We start from the raw sequence: 16,980 nt of genomic DNA, 5'->3' as shown, positions 1-16,980 counted from the left end.
CACAAAAGCAAGAAGCAAAAAATTTGGAATAGACTATTAAGGGATAGTAGAGAAAGAAGTCCATTTTACCCCTTCATTCCCCGAATTGTATGTTCCAGCTATAGGGAAAAATAGCCCCCAAAATATATGGCACCATGTTGGTTTTTTCCAGATCTATAGTTGCTAGCACCGTAACTGGGTCTTGAGTAGGCTGTTCCACTATTCTATCAGGGAAGTCTCTTGGGGGTTATAAGAGAGATAAAATCAATGAATATTGTGGTTGTGCATCTATTCTTTTGTTGTAAAATGAGTTTCTTTGTTAAAAGCAATGTTGAGTATGATGCCTTGAAGGTGAAGAAGATACTCAGTGTATCCGCAAAAGATATTGTGGGTAGAATCACTGCAGATTACAGGGAGGATGAGCAAATGGAATTGAGTATCAATTCCAGTGAGTAAAAATTTCATACTTCATGGTGGAATGTCCCAATGTGATTACTTGCCACCAAAGGGTTGGACAGTGTTCCCGGGAAATGATGCCATTTTCAGCATTCAGTATTGTCTCTAGTCTCGGTGTGTTGGGCACTCAACAGTGATTGTTATCTGTATTGTTAAATCCATATATACTTTTAACATACCCTTCCTGCAAAGTCTGCTTTGTTCATAAACCCATGACTAGAGAAAGAGGCTGACAGATATCTATCCCACAGATCTTCTTGTCCACTTGATTAATAAGAAACTCCTTTTCAGGGAAACCTTTGTGTGAAATTCACCTGGATAAAAATATTCTCATACCTAGCACCCATTCTCAGATTGTTGCTGTTGTTATTCAGGCACTCGGTAATGTCCAACTCTTTGCGACTCAATGGACTGCAGCATGCCAGGTTTTCCTGTCCTTCACTATCTCCCAGAGTTTGCCCAAACTCATGTCCATTGAGTCGATGATGCCATCCAACTATCTCATCCTCTGTTGCCCTCTTCTCCTGCTTTCAATCTTCCCCAGCATCAGGGTCTTTTCCAATGAGTTTGTTCCTTACATCAGGTGGCCACACTATTGGAGCTTCAACATCAGTTGTTCCAATGAATATTCAGGGTTGATTTCCTTTAGGATTGACTGGTTTGATCTCCTTGCTGTCCAACAGATTCTCCAGAGTCTTCTCCAACACCACAATTCATAAGCCTGAATTCTTCGGCGCTCAGCCTTCTTTATGGTCCAGTTCTCATATCCATACAGGACTATTAGAAAACCATCAGTTCAGTTCAGTTGCTCAGCCATATCAGACTCTGTGACCCCATGGACTGGAGCACACCAGGCTTCCATGTCCATCACCAACTCCCAGAGCTTGCTCAAACTCATGTCCATCAGATAGTCGGTGATGCGATCCAACCACCTCATCCTCTGTCATCCCCTTCTCCTGCCTTCAATCTTTCCCAGCATTAGGATCTTTTCCAGTGAGTCAGTTCTTCTCATCAGGTGACCAAAGTATTAAAGCTTCAGCTTCAGCATCAGTCCTTCCAATGAATATTCAGGACTGATTTCTTTAGGATGGACAGATTTGATCTCCTTCCAGTCCAAGGGACTCTCAAGAGTCTTCTCCAATACCATAGTTCAAAATCATCAGTTCTTCAGCGCTCAGCTTTCTTTGTGGTCCAACTGGAAAAATCATAGCTATGACTAGATGGATGTTTGTCAGCAAAGAAATATCGGTGGTTTTTAATATGCTGCCTAGGTTTGTCATTACTTTTCTTCCAAGGAGTAAGCATCTTTTACTTCCATGGCTACAGTCACTATCGTCAGTGATTTTGGAGCCCAAGAAAATAAAGTCTGTCACTGTTTCCATTTTTTCCCTATCTATTTGCCATGTAGTGATGGGACCAGATGCGATGATCTTTGTTTTTTGAATTTTGAGTTTTAAGCCAACTTTTTCACTCTCCTCTTTTACCTTCATCAGGTTCTCTTCACTTTTAGCCCTTAGGATGGTGTCATCTGCATATCTGAGGTTATTGATATTTCTCCCAGCAATCTTGATTCCACCTTGTGATTCATCCAGTCTGGGTTTCATATGATGCACTCTGTATATAAGTTAAATAAGCAGGGTGACAATATACAGCCTTGACGTACTCCTTTTCCTATTTGGAACCAGTCTGTTGTTCCATGTCCGGTTCTAACTGTTGCTTCTTGGCCTGCATATAGGTTTCTCAGGAGACAGGTATGGTGGTCTGATGTTCCCATCTCTTGAAGAATTTTTCATAGTTTGTTGTGATCCACACAGTCAAAAGCTTTGGCATAGTCAATAAAGCAGAAGTAGATGTTTTTCTGTAATTCCCATGAGTTTTCTGTGATCCAGCATATATTGGCAATTTGATCATTGGTTCCTTTGCCTTTTCTAAATCCAGCTTAAACATCTGGAATTTCATGTACTTTTGAATCCTAGCTTGAAGGATTTTGCGCATTACCTTGCTAACATTGTGTGGTCATTTAAACATTCTTTGGCATTGCCTTTCTTTGGGATTGGAATGAAAACTGACCTTTTCCAGTCCTGTGACCACTGCTGAGTTTTCCGAATTTGCTGTCATATTAAGTGCAGCACTTTCACAGCATCATCTTTTAGGATTTGAAATAGCTCAACTGGAATTCCATCACCTCCACTATCTTTGTTCATAGTGATGCTTCCTAAGACCCACTTGACTTCACATTCGAGGATGTCTGGTTCTAGTTGAGTGATCACACCATTGTGGTTATCTGGACATTAAGAGCTTTTTTTTTTTTTTTTCAGTTCTGTGTATTCTTGGCACCTCTTCTTAGTATCTTCTGCTTCTATTAGGTCCATACCATTTCTGTTCTTTGTTGTGTCCTTCGTTGTGAAATGTTTCCTTGGGATCTCTAATTTTCTTGATGAGATCTCTAGTTTTTCTTATTCTATTCTCTCCCTCTATTTCTTTGCATTATTCATTTAAGGAGAGTTTTGTTGTTGTTGTTGTTTTTGTCTTTCCTTGCCATTCTTTGTAACTCTGCATTCAAATGGGTATATCTTTCCTTTTCTCCTTGGCCTTTTGCTTCTCTTCTTTTCTTAGCTATTTGTAAGGCCTCCTCAGACAACCATTTTGCCTTGTTGCACTTCCTTTTCTTGGAGATGGTTTTGATCATTGCCTCCTGTACAATGTCATGAGCCTCCGTCCATAGTTCTTCAGGTGCTCTGTCTATCAAATCTAATCCCTTGACTCTATTTGTCACTTCCACTATATATTCATAAGGGATTTGATTTAGATCATACCTGAATGGCCTAATGGTTTTCCCTACTTGAGAAAGTTCCAGCCATGGACGTTTTCCTCTGTCTTCCTTATCAGTCGCGCCTCAAACTTACATCCTTTCACCATCTGGCTGAACCATTGACTGTTGCCCACAGATTGACATAAACCTTATCTCTGCCTATGTATCTTTCCAGGTAAAGGTAACAACTGGATGTGTCACTGAAAGTTCTGCTGGGAGTATTCCCTTCCCAAATGTCTTTCAGAATCATTTCAGAGCATCCTTATAAAGCTGCAGCTGTCCAATTTGGAGTTGTGATAGCATTCCTTTTGGAATTTTTAGGCCTTTACAGTAGTTCTAAATTAACTCCCTCTTATAATTAGTGGCATGAACTTTCCATGGGTTTGAGGGAGAAGTGCCTGTGTTCAATCGTAGTTACCATAACAGCAGCTGCACACGAATTTACTCAGTCCTTAATGACCCACCTGAGTCTAGTCTCATATATCGCCCTTCTATCTGGTGATGGAGTGCTGTCATGCATGACTGAATTTTATATATCTTGATGGCACACACAACACCTTATTCATGAGCCATAACTCAAGTAGTATGGTCAGTTGGTCTTCTGTGGTCAGTTGTTTAGTTTCCAGTATGGCCCAGTAACAAACAGGCACTGTGTTTTCAAGATGAGAATTTTTTGTTGCAAAACAGGGCATGTCTTTCTATCCAAATTTTAGAGTTATATATGCTCTGTGATTCTCTGAGTGGGTTTGCCAGAAGTATCATATCAAAGCCATATAAATTACAGATCATTAGGTTACAGTTTTATCTAGTGAGTTGTATGGTTGAAATGGGAAATCAGCTTGCACTGCATCCTGGACCTGCTGCAAAATCTCTTCTTGCTTTGGGCTCCCATCACAACTGGTACCACTGGTAAAGTAAATAAATATTCAATAAATGGGTACAATAACACATTCCTATGCTGCCTATCTACCTTCCAAAATGCAACCATCTTCACCAGACATTGTGACTCTATATTAATAATAGGAGATACAAGATACATCAACTTGTATTTCTCTTTAAATAGAATGTCTCATTATTTCCTAGATCACTGGACTCCTAAACATCGCACTGGGGTAGCAGGCCCCCGACTTTGCCTCAGGTTTATTCTTACCTTCTAACGTGCATATATTTCATAAACCCACCTTGAGTACTCTCTACTTCCATGTCCACTCAGCACTGTCATCAGCCTAGTGGACCACACGATGCCCTGTGAGGCAGTGGCATGAGCAAGTTCATTTTAGACAGCATGAGTTCTTTCCAAACTCTTGTTGTGCTCCAGATCATCTGGAGATCATGTTAAAATTCTGATTCAAATCTTGTTAAAATTTTGAGTCAGTAGATATGGAGTGGGACTTGCATTCCTAACAATCTTCCAGGTGATGGTAATAACACTTTGAATAAAAAGAGACTAACTTCAACAAGAGAATCCGAAATTTGACATGTTGTTGAGTCGCTAAGTCATGTCCAGCTCTTTGCAACCCCATGAGCTGCAGCACACCAGGCTTCCCTGTCCTTCACTATCTCCCTGAGTTTGCTCGAACTCATGTCCATTGAGTCAGTGATGCCATCCAACCATCTCATCCTCTGTTGTCCACTTCTCTTCTTGCCTTCAATCTTTCCCAGCATCAGGGTCTTTTCCAATGAGTTGGGTCTTTGCATTAGGTGGCCAAAGTGTCAGAGCTTCAGCACCTAGGATTGCCTGGTTTGATCTTCTTGCTGTCCAAAGGACTCTCGAGAGTCTTCTCCAGCACCACAGTGTGAAAGCATCAGTTCTTTGGCCCTCAACCTTCTTTAATCAAAAACTTGACATACCCCTGAAGAAAGTCACTGATGGTATAATACTCTCCTTTTCAAGTGGAAGCAAACTGTTTTTGGTGATCTTGTTGATTGCAGAAAAAAGATGCCAAGTCAGTGTCTGTATAGCAGTTTGCCAAGTTCGTGTTGGACACGCCCCGATAAAGAGACCACAGTTGGAACAATTAGTGCATATGGAATGACCTCCTGATTAAGTCTGTGAAAATACACTTTCATTCTCTAAGAGCAGTCTATCTCCTGCACAAGTTAAATTAGGAGACAAAAGAGAATTAATAGAAATCAGCACATTTCATCCTTCAAATCTCTAATGGTGAAACAATTCTCTGCATTTTCCCTAGGAAAGTAGTAGTATTTATGATTTACCATCTTGATAGAAAATGTATTCCAGGTGGTTTCACTTGGCCCTTTCCACCATAATAGCCCCCATTTCATAGATGGAGTAACTAGAGTATCAGATGTATGTATTGGGCCAGTTGCCAAGTAAATCTGCCCCTTCCTTGCATCTAAAGTGAAAGTGGAGTTGCTCAGTCATGTCCAACTCTTTGTGACCCCATGGACTGTAGCCTACCAGGCTCCTCTGTCCATGGGATTTTCCAGGCAAGAATACTGGAGTGAATTTCTATTTCCTTCTCCAGGGGATCTTCCCAACCCAGGGATTGAACCTGGGTCTTCTGCACTGCAGGCAGACACTTTACCATCTGAGCTACCAGGGAAGCCCCCTTGCATCTAAAAACTGGAGAAACAACTACAGAGAGGAACTGTAAACCCATTGGTCTTACTATAAATGGACTTAAACTTCATTTATCAACTGAACTTCCTACTCTAAGTGATATATCAGGTCTACAAAGATTAGTGTTTGCGTTCATTTTTAAGAGGTGTACTGTAATCTCTGAGAAGTCTAGGTGGTTGTTTTCCCAATACACAGTCACTCTGATAAATAGTCACTTTGAGGAAATGCTGAGAGGAAGAACTGTAGATCATACTTGGGACAGTCTTGCAGGGTCCTTCTTCAAGGAGCCTCTGCTTAGCCTTCATTCAGGAAACTGAATGTTGTACTGGCTTGGGAATTGAATGAAGAATTATGCTTTTCTCCCTCTGATGTCTTAAGTTGGATCTCCATGCACCAGAACTCAAGGATGTTTTATTTTTTCCCCTACTTCTATGTATTAAGTGCATCTCAATAAGCCTGTTCACCAGCTTTAGTCACAGGGACATCCTAACCACTCCCAAAGATTTCTACCAGCTAAATCAAACCATCCTGAATGGGGTTATAGACCCAACACCTATTCCGATAATAGCATCGATCTTATCATAGGCACTTAAGCATCGCCACTTAATCATCTCCCATTTCTGGACACCATCATCCACTAATGAAATTAAGGAACCTTTTTCAGTGGCTGTATCTTTTGCCATCATTCCCGGATTACAGAGAAAAGCCATACAAATTCTTTTAGGGATGCTGGTGCCACCCTTATTTAAGTCATTTCTTGATACCTTAGATAGAAGTGTGCCCTCTTAGCCCTCCTAGGAGCCTAGTGGGCTGTATGCAAAAATTTACATGATAAATCAAATTTATCATTTTAACCTTCTTAAGTTTTTGAATTCTTTCATCTGCATCCTGCCAAGAAAGTTCTAACAATTCTGACATCCCAGAAAGTATTCAGTCTTGTCTTTCAGATAACCAAGTAAATTTTTAAATACTAGCTTATTGAGATAACACACTTCTATGCTAAGTGCACCCATCTTGATAAATTTTGCATTTCTTTTCCCTTGTCTTAAAATTCATTTCCCTACACGTTCTCCAGGTTCTGCTGATATCAATAGGCAAAACCTTTCAGTGGAAATGCTCCCTCTTCTTGAGTCAGGCATTGCAACCTTCTGAAATCTATAGAGATTTGTCTCAGATTATGAATGTGGAAGCAGAAAAGCTGGTAGAGGTGAGTTTTAAGAAGAACTGATATCTTCTTGCAAGGCAGTTGTTTCAGATGAGGTCCTTCAAAGGGCTTTAGGCAAAGGAAGGCTAGCATTCCTCCTGGGGATCTATTAATGAGATCAGCAATCACAAACACATCCAGGGAAAGAGAAGTCCATTCAGTCAGCACAGATCCTGTGCCCTCAGGCAGACATGCCGTAGTTTTCTACAGAACTGATACTAAAAGTTTATCTGTGCTGTGACTAAAATTTATGAACTTTGAAAAGAGAGTTAAGCATTTAAATGCTACACTTCCATTTAGTACTAGGTGTCCTAACTTTTGCCATTATGCATTTTATTAACATGTTAATTATCTAATAATCGTATAACCTAAAGCAAGGAGAAAACAGTACTAATTGTTTAGATAGATTTATTTGACTAATTGCTTTATTTTGTTTGTAGTTTCCTTCTATTATTTCTGCAATTTGTATTTAAGTGTTATATATTATACTTTCTGAGAAGTAGCTCTAAAAATTGTATCTTATTTCCTACTTCCCTCAGTCAATATCTTGATTCAATGGCCTTCAACTGAGAGCTAGTGAAAAACCTGGTCTCCTAGTAGATTTCTGTAGAAGAGCTCAAATTCAATATGCTTTGATGATTAGCGAAGAATGCTCTATTTTATTTTGTACTATTCCAATAATGCATTTTAACTATTATGTTAAATAATAAACCGTATAATAATATTTGAATCTATATGGATGCATGTAGCCATACTATGGATAGAGTTCTCTCTGGAGAGGTACAAAGAATCATCATTTAAACTATCATTTAAATTATTTTAAGATTAACTTCCAAACAGAATAACATTAAAATGCATAATTCTTACCTGCATAATGCACTGTCTCCATTTAAGAACTGCTGCTATTTAGCAAGGATAAAAAATGTGCCTGTGTTTAATTCCCTAGACAGGCCCCATTGAATGTATATGCATGTGCCAAATAAAGAGGCAGCTTCACCAAAGCCAGTTTTTAAGCTTCTATAAAGTTTATTATGCAATGCTAATTCTCTTGACATTAATGCATGTTTATTTATAAGCAACGAAAAATGATTGAAAATAAAAAATGTCAAGTAATGAATTATGTGAAATAGACATATTGAAAACGTGAAATGATATAAAACCACATACAAAAAATAATCACAGCTTTTTTTTTTTTTTAAATAGATGCCTGATTGCTTTTACATTCCCCCTGAAGGTTTTCCTTCAGCCTCGAATGATAAATTACACAAAAGGGACAAGTTTTCATGAATTTGTAGGCTAACACTTTTATAATAAAAAGTGAGAAATGTTTAAATAATACTAAGGATTGATCAGAGTGACAGAAAACCAGGAGACTAGACAGGGAAGGTTGGTGTGCCATCCTTAATTTTTGTATGCAGAGATCAGGAAATTTAAAATTAAAAACTACATTTTGCTGATGGAAGTTGCTTGTAAAGAGTAGCCCTTCTGGATAAGGGTGCTGCTGGTACTGCTGCTAAGTCACTTCAGTCGTGTCCGACTCTGTGCCACCCCATAGACGGCAGCCCACCAGGCTCTTCCGTCCCTGGGATTCTTCAGGCAAGAACACTGGAGTGGGTTGCCATTTAGGCTCTCTTAAAATCTTATCTACTGAGTTGATTAATTGACTGCTTGGTATATCAGTCAGATCAGATCAGATCAGTCGCTCAGTCCTGTCCAACTTTTTGCGACCCCATGAATTGCAGCACTCCAGGCCTCCCTGTCCATCACCAACTCCCGGAGTTCACCCAGACTCACGTCCATCGAGTCAGTGATGCCATCCAGCCATCTCATCCTCTGTCGTCCCCTTCTCCTTCTGCCCCCAATCCCTCCCGGCATCAGTCTTTTCCAATGAGTCAACTCTTCGCATGAGGTGGCCAAAGTACTGGAGTTTCAGCTTTAGCATCATTCCTTCCAAAGAAATCCCAGGGCTGATCTCCTTCAGAATGGACTGGTTGGATCTCCTTGCAGTCCAAGGGACTCTCAAGAGTCTTCTCCAACACCACAGTTCAAAAGCATCAATTCTTCAGTGCTCAGCCTTCTTCACATTCCAACTCTCACATCCATACATGACCACAGGAAAAACCATAGCCTTGACTAGACGAACCTTTGTTGGCAAAGTAATGTCCCTGCTTTTGAATATGCTATCTAGGTTGGTCATAACTTTCCTTCCAAGGAGTAAGCGTCTTTTAATTTCATGGCTGCAGTCACCATCTGTAGTGATTTTGGAGCCCAGAAAAATAAAGTTTGACACTGTTTCCACTGTTTCCCCATCTATTTCCCACAAAGTGATGGGACCGGATGCCATGATCTTTGTTTTCTGAATGTTGAGCTTTAAGCCAACTTTTTCACTCTCCACTTTCACTTTCATCAAGAGGCTGTTTAGTTCCTCTTCACTTTCTGCCATAAGGGTGGTGTCATCTGCATATCTGAGGTTATTGAGATTTCTCCCTGCTATCTTGATTCCAGCTTGTGTTTCTTCCAGCCCAGCGTTTCTCATGATGTACTCTGCATAGAAGTGAAATAAGCAGGATGACAATATACAGCCTTGATGTACTCCTTTTCCTATTTGGAACCAGTCTGTTGTTCCATGTCCAGTTCTAACTGTTGCTTCCTGACCTGCATATAGGTTTCTCAAGAGGCAGGTCAGGTGGTCTGGTATTCCCATCTCTTGAAGGATTTTCCACAGTTTATTGTGATCCACACAGTCAAAGGCTTTGGCATAGGCAATAAAGCAGAAATAGATGTTTTTCTGGAACTCTCTTGCTTTTTCCACGATCCAGCAGATGTTGGCAATTTGATCTCTGGTTCCTCTGCCTTTTCTAAAACCAGCTTGAACATCTGGAAGTTTGCAGTTCACATATTGCTGAAGCCTGGCCTGGAGAATTTTGAGCATTACTTTACTAGCATGTGAGATGAGTGCAATTGTGTGGTAGTTTGAGCATTCTTTGGCGTTGCCTTTCTTTGGGATTGGAATGAAAACTGACCTTTTCCAGTCCTGTGGCCACTGCTCTTTACACCTAAGGTATTAAAAAGACACACACAGTGCCTGTACCACTATTAATTTCTAGCCTACACTGCAGGTTGGTGAATTGTCCCCCTTGACCCTTTGCAGTTTGACAGGAACTTCTTTCACATACACACGGTTCTTCTGGTGCCAAGAGGCCCTGCCCCTGTATGAAACAAAGAAAGGACAAATGGACAAGGCTCCTGGACACCAGGAATGAACTGCTTCCAGTTTTGACATCTGTCCCACTCTCTTTCTTGAAACCTCCAAGATTCAGAAATCAATTATTAGGGACTGGGATGCGAAAACAGAGTGAGGCTTTTTCTCAGTAAACTGAAGAGTCCCCACCCCCACTATCCATGACTCTTCCCAGAATCTTTTCATGTAGACATTACCAAATGTTAAAGAAAAGCTAACAAGAGGGAGCAGCATTTTAGTTATCATCATTTATAGATAAGTAAAAAAAAAATCAAAGCTTGAGGAATGCTAAAACAAACTGTAACAAAGCTTTCTTTCTGGATAACTAACATTAATAAGTTATCTTTGAAAGTCAAAAGGAGGACAAAGTGAGCACAGGCTACAAAGCGAGGATCACTCACCCAGAGGGATTCTGAGAGCTCCAGCTGGAAGCTCAGCCATGCACTCACACCCAGATAGATGTAGGAAGAAGCGCATTCACAGAGCCTTTGGGGGGGATCTTCATCATGCTTTCATATTTTCCTGTTTTAAATATTGAATGAGTATTCCCACATACAGTGTTTCCTGTAAATTGGCTCCTCTCTTCCTAGAAGTATTCAATTCCCTAAAATGGCATGCTTAAATAAAAGAAGAAATGGCATGATGGAGAAAATTGGGACTATTGATGGCAATACCAGAGTAAAAGCATGGCATTGCCTTTCTTCTGATATTTGGTTTATAGAACCTAAATACTTGTGTCTCATTAAAAGGGTGAGATGATGCTGTCTTCTGTGCTCTCTGCGTGTGTTGTCCTTCCAGACAGAGGCCTTGGTACCTGTTGGGCCTTGAGTCTGTCCAGGCAGGATGACTATGGCAAAACGTCTTGGTTAAAATAAACTAGAGGAGGCACTAAGAAAATTGATCTGTCTGTCTTGTGAGTAATAAAGGAACAAAGTACACGTTAGTTTGGGACAAAGTACCTGTTAGTTTGCTGGGGCTGCCATAATGAAGGACCACAAATGGTTTAAACCACAGAAATTTGTCATCTCACAGTTATGGAAGCTAGACAGTCAAAACTGAGGTATTAGCAGGGTTGATGGCTCCTGAGGATGTGAGGGAAAATTGTTTCATGCTTCTCTCCTCACTTTTGGTGTTTTGTTGGAATCTTTGCCATTCATTAGCTCGTGACAGCTTAACTCCAGTCTTCACATGGTATTCTCTCTGTGTCTTTGTCCCTGTGTCCATATTTCCCCTTTTAATAAGAAACCCATCATATTGATCTATGACCCAACCTTGAAACGTCATCGTACTTGACCATCTTAGAAGTAAGATCACATTCACAGATGCTGGCTAACTCCCACATGTTCTGGAGGGTCCTGATTCAAGCCCCAGCAAAGGAGGGCAGCAGACTCTGTGGGAGAGAGCTGGAATTGAACCTGAGAGACATATTAATTCTGTTCCCCTCATCCTTAAATCTCTTTAGGACATCCTTATCCATGCATCTATAAGAGTATGGGAAGAAGGAGTGTGGCCCACACTCAAAGCAAAGACTCCTTCAAACTCTGCATTCAAGCTCAGGTCCTAAATTGCTCTGAAAGCAATGTAAATGACTAAAAAATATTATGTTCTCAACCTCACAGGACATTCAGGAAATGGAAATGGAAGCAGTAAGATACACTGAAAGGAATATTAACAGGGGAATGATGTGGCCTGATTGCTTTCTTTTTTCTTTGGCTTTTTTTTTTTTTATTGAAGTATAGTGTAAGTGCAATGTTATACTAGTTACAAGTGTGCAGTATAGTGACTCATAATTCTTAAAGGTTGCACTCCATTGTAATTGGGCTTCCCTCATGGCTCAGTTGGTAAAGAATCCACCTGCAATTTAGGAGATGTGGGTTCAATCCCTGGGTTGGAAAGATACCCTGGGGAAGGAAATGGCAACCCGCTCCAATATTCTTACCTGGGAAATCCCAAGGACAGAGAAACCTGGCAGGCTACAGTTCGTGGGGTCAGAAGAGTCAGACATGACTTAGTGAGTAAACCGCCACCACTGCCACTCCATTATAGTTATTATAAAATACTGGCTACATTCCCCGTGTTGTACAATATATCCTTGTAGCTTATTTTATACTTAATAGTTGTACCTCTTAATCCCCTATCACTCCCCCCGCTTCCCTCTCACCACTGGTAACTACTAGTTTGTTCTATCTGTAAGTCTGCTTCTTTTTTGTTGTATTTACTAGTTTGTAGTGTTTTTTTTTTTTTGATTCAACATATAAGTGATATCATAAAGTATTATATCTTTCTCTATAATAGAGGACAGAGAATTAACTGACTTATTTCACTTAGCATAATACCCTCCAAGCCCATCCATGTTGTTGCAAATGGCAGAATTTCGTTTTTTTTTAAATGACTGGGTAGTCTTCCATTGTATATATGTTCAGGTGGATCCATGATAAAGAATCTGCCTACCAGTGCAGGAGACACAGGAAACGTGTGTTCAAGCCCTGGGTTGGGAAGATCCCCTGAAGAAAGAACTGATAACCCACCCCAATATCCTTTCCCGGGAAATCACATGTACAGAAGAGCCTGGTAGGCTATAGGCCATAGGGTTGCAAAGAATCAGACACACCTGAGTGACTAAGCACACACGTGCACACACACACACACCCCCCACATCTTTTATATCCATTTATCTATCTGACGGATGCTGAGGTTGCCTCCATACCTTGAGAGTTATAAATAATGCTACTGTGAATACTGGACTGCATGTATCTTTTGAATTCATGTTTTTTTGTCAGATATATTCTCAGGAGTAGAATTCAATATATTTTGCTATGGACAGATACCAAAACTTAAATAGGTTAGATTTAAGATTTTTATAATACAAAAGAAGTAACCTACAGAATATCAATATGTAAAAATAATTTGGAATCCTATGAAAACTGAGTCTCTAGCAATCCTAATTGGGATTATCTGCCTAAGCTGGGAAGCCAAACAAAAACCCATCCCAGTGATTTCCAGGGTCACCTTAAATGGACCCAGGATAAGTGAATTTTTAGAATTAAGCCCTTTGAAAAGAGCTTAGGTTTAAAAGTTAAGACAGTTTAAATAATTTCTTCTAAAACTAATGATCCGACTAATGAGTTTCTCTTACACCAACAAGAAGTGCGTAAATACCCAGCCGGTGACCCACCCAAGTCTGGCCAGCAAAGGTGCTGTGCAGGCTCCTGGTTTCATACCTGGCCTTTGGGGATAAGCAAATCTCAGCCCCTGTTCCAGCCTCTACCAGTTCTGAGCCTTGGCCAGGTTGCCTCACCTCTCCAAGCCTCAGTTAGCTCATCTCTCAAACAGACTGGTGGGTGCACAGCTCCTAGCATCCTGGTGGGATGAAACGAGATGGTGACTGCATCATCATAAAGTGCTAGGACCTTGCCCAGGGGATTGCGAGAGCTCAATAAACAGTGAGTATCAGTTTTAAAAAGCCTAAGAGTGTGGTTCTTCAGTTTCTTCAACTCCAACAGAGAAAAACTGTGTGATGTATTAACTTCTAAATCGGCACATGCTCGAACACTGCCTTTTGTGCCACTAATGAAAGGATGTGCCTTTTTCAAATGCCAAAAGTCCCACAAAGGAAATAACTGGAAATTATAGACATCTCCTCAGCACCCCTCCCTTCCAAAAGGAGAACAGCTTTTCATTTATAACCACTGGACATCTTAATCCAAGAAGAATCCTCATCATATTATAGACTGATGTCATGGGAACAAAGTCTATTACGAATCGGTACCACAGTGCATCTTTCCTAGCTGTCCCAAATTTCAAAGGGCTAGATTACCCTGCTGTGTATTTCTTTTTCCAGTTCAAAGCTTGTGAGAAGCTAACAAGAGAAACTGGCCCATATAGTTCAACTAACTTTAGTAAGAAACAACGTGTCCACTGGGTAAATACAAAAATGAGACCCAGACTTCCCAAGGCTCAGGATTTCCATGCTAATTGAACTGTCATAAAATATATACCAAAATAAAGAATGTTTTTATGTGTCATTCTTCATAACACCCATAGGGATGGATATTATCCAAAATTCAAGTGGTACAAGGACAACATTTTTTAAATAAACGGGATGAATTAGACATCAGTATTTCCTGTTATAAACATTTAAAGACAGTGCGCTGTCTCCTTTTTCTGTCTTACATCTCCTCTGATTCTTTAGTTTGGTTTCAAATATATCACTGCTTCCTGACTCCTACCAGTTCATTAATTATTAACAGAAGGCTATCAAGAACTCAAACCTCTGTATTAAGACAATATAGTTTACAATGGAATGCAAATACATTTCTTCACCTCAAAGAGGGCTTGGTTTATTGTCTCAGAATAAAAAGAATATGCTTTTTATTTTTAGTTTTTAAATTTATTTTATTAAAGAATATTGTTTATAATTATTTCTGATATACAGCAGTGATTCAATTATATATATATATATATATGTATATAATAATCATTTTCGTGGTCTTTGCCACTATGTTTTATTGCAGAATATCGAATATAGTCCTCTGAGCTATAGTAGGACCTTGTTGTTTATCCATTCTATATCTAATACTTTGCATCTGCTAATTCCAAATTCCCAATCCATCCTGCCGCATCCGTCCCCCTTAGCAACCACAAGTCTGTTCTCCCTGTCTGTGAGTCTGTTTCCATTTCATAGGTAAGTTTGTGTCATATTTTAGGTTCCACATATAAATGATATCACATGATATTTATCTTTCTCTGACTTACTTCACTTAGTATGATAATCTTTAGGTCCATCCATATTGTTGTAAATAACGTTATTTCATTCTTTTTTATGGCCGAATAGTATTCCATTGTGTGTGTGTGTGTGTGTGTGTGTGTACAATGTGTCAATGGATACTTAGGTTACTTCTATGTTTCCATGTCTTGGCTATTGCAAATAGCGCTGCTGTGAACATAAGCATGTTTGTTTCTTTTTGTATTGTACTTTCATCTCAATATATGCCCAGGAATAGGATTGCTAAATCACATGGAAGCTCTATTTTTAGCTTTTTGAGGAACCTCCATACCATTTTTCGTGATGACTGCACCAATCTACAAAGAATATACTTTTTTGAGGTAGCATTGAGTTGGTTGAATTACTAGAAGGGCTTGGTTTCCAAAAGGCTTACAGAACAGTTTCCTTTGCCTGAACAACAATTGGTATTAATGTTTTCTGGGCACCTTGGGTAATGCAAAGACATTAAGACAGAATGCTTGCTTTAGGAACCAATAAGTTAAGTAATATGGAGTGTTTAGAGACTACAAAGACAACAGGTAGTGTATGGCAAAGATTATTCCTGTGCTGTAGTGGACACTGGGTTGTGTTCTGAGCCATGAGGCAAGCTTCAAACTTGGGAGTGGAAAGGGTTAAACATTTAGGGTTGAGGAAGAGTGAATGTCCCGAGCCATGCTGTGGATATGGATATGACCTAGATACAGATGGAAGGAGGTGACAAGTAGCCTGCCGTGGAGTGTTTAGCAGACACCATTGATGTTCTGCCTTGTGTGCTCTTGACCTTCCTGAGTTCACCCACACCTGTGGGAGACAACTCCTTACACCCCAACCCCCACTTCAGCTTCTTGTTCTCTCTGCTTCTCTGTCTAAGAGGAGAGTTGGCAAGCAGGCAGCAGGTTCAACCTAAAAATGTAAACGTGTGTATGTGTTGAGGAGGGTGGGGCTTGACGCCCTCAGAGTAAACCTCAGCCCAGGGAAGATGGTGCCCACGAGTAAATGTCCTCTGATGTGGTGGTTCTGAAGTATGTTCCTCTTCACCTTCCCAGGAGATGTCCGTGGGATTGAGCCCCAGGTGCCCACAACCACAAGCCCATTGGTAACTCAATGTTGACTTTCCTCCCTTCTTTCTTTGTGCTTCATAAACTAGATTCTCCCAAGTCTTTGTCTCAGCGTCTGTTTGGGGGGATATTGAGACAGAATCCAATGGGATGAAGGATGATGTTCCATGATGTGGTCCCTGCAAAGGAATGGGAAACTTAACCCTACTGGGAAAGTTTCTGCTGCCTCTCAGTATCATCAGCACTTCAGCCATGAACCACCGGCTTGCAGTTCCCCAAATGAGCACACTTGCTCACACCATAGGTCCTTCGCTGGTACTCTGCCCATCAGGAGAAATAGTACCCATGCCTGTTCACCTCCAGTTGGCCTATGCAAGTTGCTGTTTCTCTCTCCAGATTTAGACCATACATGGACTTCTCTATGCAAACTCTCCTCTACTCCACTTCGCCAGTCTCTTACAAAGCTGGGCACACCTTTCTCTTCATACCCATGATCTGTCACAGCATTTACTACATGATTTGTGGACAGCTGGTCTACCTAGCTGTCTGTGACTTAACTGAGAACTCCTTAAGGGCAGGTTGGGATTTCTTCCTTGTTTTCTCCGAATTCTTAGAACCTAACCTATCCAATACCATACCATGGGTATGGTAAATAAACAAATGCTCAATACATGTTTGTTTTTGTTTTTTTTTGAAATAACAGTGTCCTAGATGGCACCCAGTGACTCCTGGCTTTTTTATTTCCTAGTGAGAATCTCTGTAACTGGATTTTATTTGCAGAGAACTTTGCCGTTATTCTCAGGCTAAACTTCTCAGGCCTGGGAACAGAATTTGGTTAACCTCCTAAACATGAGAGAAATGTATTAATCTGCTGAGGCCAG

At 40.3% G+C, this 16,980-nt stretch overlaps 1 non-coding gene across 1 annotated transcript; it reads right to left on the bottom strand.

Annotated features, from left to right (window-relative positions):
• Positions 1 to 5,742: 5,742 nt before the first annotated feature.
• TRNAC-GCA (transfer RNA cysteine (anticodon GCA)) lies at positions 5,743 to 5,814 on the bottom strand. Its single transcript has one exon. It is a non-coding gene; the product is annotated as a tRNA-Cys (tRNA).
• Between the last annotated feature and the right edge of the window lie 11,166 nt (positions 5,815 to 16,980).

This window comes from Bubalus kerabau, chromosome 4 (genome assembly GCF_029407905.1).
Source record: "Bubalus kerabau isolate K-KA32 ecotype Philippines breed swamp buffalo chromosome 4, PCC_UOA_SB_1v2, whole genome shotgun sequence".
Taxonomy (NCBI): domain Eukaryota; kingdom Metazoa; phylum Chordata; class Mammalia; order Artiodactyla; family Bovidae; genus Bubalus; species Bubalus kerabau.
This window is presented reverse-complemented; position numbering and strand designations above follow the sequence as displayed.